The sequence below is a fragment of the Lygodium microphyllum genome, chromosome 4 (assembly GCF_053477565.2).
Source record: "Lygodium microphyllum isolate KBCC chromosome 4, Lygodium_microphyllum_v1.1.10, whole genome shotgun sequence".
NCBI lineage: Eukaryota > Viridiplantae > Streptophyta > Polypodiopsida > Schizaeales > Lygodiaceae > Lygodium > Lygodium microphyllum.
In genome coordinates, this window is record NC_141138.1 from 94545089 (window position 1) to 94550764 (window position 5676).

At 37.5% G+C, this 5676-nt stretch overlaps 1 pseudogene; it reads left to right on the forward strand.

Moving 5' to 3' along the window:
* The first annotated feature begins 229 nt into the window (after positions 1-229).
* Positions 230-3653, forward strand: LOC148037343 (uncharacterized; annotated as a pseudogene).
* Positions 3654-5676: the final 2023 nt, after the last annotated feature.

The following is a 5676-nucleotide window of genomic DNA, read 5'->3' on the forward strand; positions in this document are numbered from 1 at the left end:
TTATTAGTGCCACGATTATGATAGTGTATTCTCACTCAAGAGTGGTGTTGCTCAGTCTAGGGTGGATAGAGAGCAGCATGAATTTTTCCGATATCAAGCTGTTGTTTACCGTTTGACTCCATCATATCCCGATGATTAGGTAACTGTTAGTTGTCCCTATTGGGATTATCTATGTTGATATATGGATACGACCGAGGCCTACTCTTTAGGATGTTTACCAGTGGCACCTATGCCCTATTATGGTGATGCCGGTGCGGCTTCGTTCCATGATGTGATGGAGGTTTTTAGTGATGCACCTGATAGTTGGTCTATGACATCTAATGTGTCTACACTAGAGGCTATTCATGAACATCCTATATCTGATGGTAGTTGATAGGCTTGACTTACATAGTGTGGACAATTTTGGATTAGGGTTATTATTTGTAGTAGAAGATCTTAGGGAGTTTGAAGAATTTAGTTTAGCTCTTTTGTTTTCTTAGAGTCTTTTGGAGTTTTTAATTTATTCTACATTTAAAAAAAAAACATACAAAAAATAATTATTTTTAAAAAAACTTTTGGTTTGTTGATACCTTTACATTTTAGGTTCTAGTGCACTTTAGTTTAGTTAGTCTTCACATGGTTAGGTAGTTAGTTACATGCATAGTTGGGATACTCCTTTAGTTCTAGGAGCTCATTACAAGGAAGTTTGACTAGATGACCAGTTTCTAAAGGAGTTTCACTCTTTATGGATCTAACATATTAATGATTTAGTGGTTAGTGGTTGAGTTCTGTGTAGATTTGATGATTGTTGCAATTTGCAAACCACTATGTGATTATCTTAACATTATCTTGGAGTTGCAATATCCACGTACATAACATGTTGTTTCATATCTAATCTATCTATTTATGTTCATTTGAAATAAGGGAAAGTTAAAAATATAACTTGATTGAAATCATTTAGATTTTTTCAAACCTAAATACCTACAGAAGAAACACAAAACTTAATTTTTAAAACACACATACACCAAAAGATATATAACCAATTTAGTCTATATGAGAGTCCACCCACATGGGATGGGACTTAGCACCAAGGAATGATTGAAAGGGGATGATCTGTGTGCATGGCATAGTGAATTTCATTATATGGAAGTCTGATTAGGAATCCAATAGAGTTTTCCCTATCATTTTGTCATTTTTTAAAACGATGTGGGGGTAGCTAAATAACAAGGTTCTCTCCACAAAATTTTGACTAGGAGTAGCATGGATGAGAGATGCTGAGCTAATGAGTATCTTTGTCCTTTCATTTGCCCAGCTAGAGTGACTAGTATTATGTGCTAGATTAGATTCCTTGAGTGAAGTTGTTGCTGAAATGTTTGACTGTTCAATTAAGTGATGCATTCTTAGCCTTCTAGTTGATCCTTAAAAGATGCAAATAATAAAAGTTCAGAATAGTCTATATATTTATTCTTCAAAAGAAAAGAAAGAAGGAAGAAATTAAAAAAAAACACCTTGAGACCGCAGGATTAAAGAAAGAAAAAAAACACTAAAAGAAGATAACCATCGCCTTTGAGGTCCTGGTAGGCTATAGGGATTTCCTTGACAGGTGCCCTGCGTCCGATGCCTTGCATCTCTTTGGGGTGGGACCTTTTGGGAAGGAGAATAAATGTATACACTCTTTTGGCATAGAAAATAAAGCCACTACTTTTTAAAAAAAAAACAAACAAACACTCTGGGCAGTTGGAAGGTAGGGACCATTGACTAGTTGTTCTAGTAAAACATGGAGGGTTAGCAACTAAACCTTTGGATTCCTATTTGGTGTCGTAATATTAGCTTGCTTTGTTTGGGTTCTTTGTTAGGCATGGACCTTATTAGTGAGGCTATTTCAAAAGCAATATTCCTAGTGGGAAAGTAGTGTGACATTTTCTTGCCTAGAGGGATTATTGTTGTTTAGCGGCTCTAAACACGGCTCTAGACATCTTCCTAGTTGGTATATTCTATGCACTAGATGAAGCTCTATATTGCACTTGAGTGTGGAGAGTGAGTTAGGGGAATGTTAGTATGCACAAGTTTTTATATAACTTAATTGAAATATTTATAATATGACACCAGTAAATATTTTCTTATCTTTTCAGTGTCTACTAGTTTTCTATGTGTGGTTTTGCAATTCTTGTAGCTATGCTCGTGAGGACACTTCACATTTAAGTGAGGGAGAGTATATTTTTCTTTTGAGGTTGCATAGCAGTGCTCGTTGTAGTTGTGTTGGTGATGCTAGATGTTCATAATGTAGGTGTGCTCGTGAGGACACTTCGCAATTAAGTGGGGGAGAATGACAACACAAAACAATGCCTAATATTGCAAATTTTTAAAGCAAAATTGTGCACAATTGGCACATTTTTACCAACTTTTTACATTCATTTAATGCAAATGTAGTGTTCATTGTTGCTCTTTTTGGAGGCCGTGTCTCTACAGTCTAGCTAGGAGATGTCGATACAAGGAAGTTTTTATACGGGAGAAAGGTGGTGCTATAGATAAAATCTGAAAGATTTCCTTAGTGAATCCCAACCATGACCAATTTAAAAAATTTCCATAGGGTATTATTATCATCTAGAGAAGATAAGATATTGTCTTCTCTCCCATGATTCCCCTCTTTCCAACACCAAATTTGATTTTGATTCAGTGAAAAGAGGCAAGTCTAGGAGCTTTGCGGTGGTTCGGCACATCATCTAAGTAACACTTGCATGCCCCTCATAACCCGCAATGCAAAGCACATGATATCTCCTTAACCAAAGTATCCTTGTGTGAGCCACCAAGACAAAGTGTTACACTTTATGAGCTCAATGTGAGGATCATTTGACACACCCTTATTCTTTTAAGGATTTGATGCATGAACCCTCTACGAATACGTAGCACCTAGTCTACCAACAACTATATACAAATCTGATGACTCTATGTAATTTGGTGGTCAACAATGCAGGATTGTACCATTAAATGTCAAAGTTCTTAAAAATGTCCATTCTAAGGTTTAGAGGAGGGGGGGAAAGGAAATGAATTGGAGGGAAAAATAAAAGTTAGAAAAAGAACGAGGCCATTGCATGACGTCAAGAGGAAGAAGGGGAACATGTCATGATTTGGAGTGGTGAGCTTGTTGATCACATACCACATGGGCATGGAGTTGCTAATTACACAAATGGAGACATATTCGAAGGTACATATGACATAGGAAAGAAGCAAGGACATGGTGTCTACAAGTTTGCAAATGGGGCAGTTTATGATGGACAATATAATAGCAATCTTAAGGAAGGTCTTGGAGGACAAAAATATCTTGACAATAGCTCATATGATGGATCTTGGAAAGCTGGTTTAAAAAAAGCTATGAGATTTATACTTATGTGAATGGTGATATGTATCGAGGTGATTGGTTTGATAATAAAAGACATGGTGTGGGTACATATTATTTCAAAGAGAGCATGAGCCAGTATTGTTGAACTTGGGCTCTTGGAAATTTTGATAATGGGGAATGGGTACTCAAAGATGGAAACTCTTATGAAGGCCAATTCATATCAAACAAACCATAAGGTCTTGGCAAGTTCAAGTTTTTTAAGACTAATAATGTCTTACATGGAGAATATGTAAATGAAAAGTGGAGATCAAGGGATCTTATCTCAATGCCATAATTGTGCACTTTGTATAAGCAATGGAATGTGAATTTTTTTAAATAAGGTCGTCAGAAGAGTTGGTTATTTCCACGGAATCACTGTCTCTGGACGAGAAGACGAAGACCAGCAATAGGTAGAGAGCCTCGACGCTTGTACCTACTACCATGTCTAGTAATGAAGATGATGAGAAATAGGAAGAAGGGGCACCATGCTGAAGATGCTATTGACAAAGTTATGCAATCTAACCATCTCAGAAAATGGATATGTGGGTCGTTTTTGAGTAGAAAGAGGTTACTCAAGGATCAAGGAAGAGGGCCGTTATATGGAAGAGAGAGAGAGAGAGAGAGAGAGAATAATCATTAATTTTCATCGCTATTTTCCTTCCTCATTGACCTCTTCATGTTTCCCGTCATTTCATGGCAACCGTTGGAGAGAGAGAGGTCATGTTTTTCTTCCCCTGAATATCAGACCTTTCATTTTTCCTTCCAATCACAAAACAGTTCTCTTGCGGTTTTCCAGAAGATCTACAGTGGAAATTGGAATAGTAAGAGATCTTGGACTATGAAAAAGAAGACGATGTCGCACATGAGTCGTGCGATCTCAGATCAACCATTTGCAAGGGCAGAGAGAGAGAGAGAGAGAGAGAGAGAGAGAGAGAGAGAGAGAGAGAGAGAGAGAGATGGCATCTTCTTCACTACATGGGAAGCCTCTCTTGGGATTTTGACAGAGTTTTGCTATGACACTCCATTTTCTTGCCTCTCTTGAGCACAATCGTATGAGTGAGAAACTTTTGACATAGCCAAAAGGTCGACTGGGTAACAGAAAACGTATATATCACAAACACAGAGAGAAAGAGTGTAGATGGTAGGAGGAGAAACATATGAATGAGTATGATTGATGTGGATGTTCTTTGGGTTAATGGCCTTGGGAGATGAGCATATGTTCATGATGAAGGCTCACCACCTGGCCTACCCTTGCATTACAGGACCTTCCCCTACCCTCTACATGTGCGCCTTCCAATCAAAGGCTACCACAAGCCATCACGCACAACAGCAATGCCAGTATCCTCATGACAATCAACATGTAGCAGAACTACATGGTCCCATCAAGTAGAGCCACATTGACAATCCCCCTAGTCACTGAACACAGCATTTATACCCTCTTTTTTTGTTGCATTTAGCCCTCTACCAAATAATATAGGCTCAAAGTATAGCTTTCCCATGGATCATTCCTAACCGTTTTGATGTGGTCTACAACTTTGCAGAAGAAAGTTTTTTCAAACACCTCACATATTTTGAGATATTCAGCACATACCTGTGCAGACTGGCTGTTTACTATAGTAAACATCAAGCGATTCCAAGGCACTGGTGGCTTTCATCCTAACAATGTATATGCCCTTATTATCATGCATTTGATATGATATAGTGGAGTGTTAAATGCTCAGTTTTGGAGCTTATTTGCAAGCTGGAAACAATAAACTAGTTGTTGTCTTGAATTTGGAAACAATATACCTACAGGGTTGAAGTATCTGTGATGCTTATTTGCTAGTGACAAATGCTTGGATCATACCACTTGAGTGGTAGATGTTTTTTGGGATATTTTGAGTGCTAAAATTCCAAAGTTTGGACTGATTTGTTGCTAGTTATACTAGCATATTGACTAGTTATTGTCTACAAGAAGGATACCTATCACATTCACTTGACATACATGCAATATATTCTGACTGGTTGGACATGTATCAACTCCTGCATAGAGTGGCAACTGAATGAGATGTTTTGAGGTGTGAATACTCTTGTTTTAATAGATAAAATACTACTAGTTATAGCAGTGGGATGGCTATATTTGGTACTACTAGCATATAGTACAAACATTGATACTTGTATGGACATAGTTTGTTGCTGGGATGTTTTGCAACTACCATAGAATGTTTTGAGCTGATTTGAGCTTGGTTTATGCTTAGTTGACTGTGTTTTTTCATTGTTGGAATACAATTTATAGCAAGCATGTTGTTAGGAAAATTGTCCTAAATTGCGAGAAACTA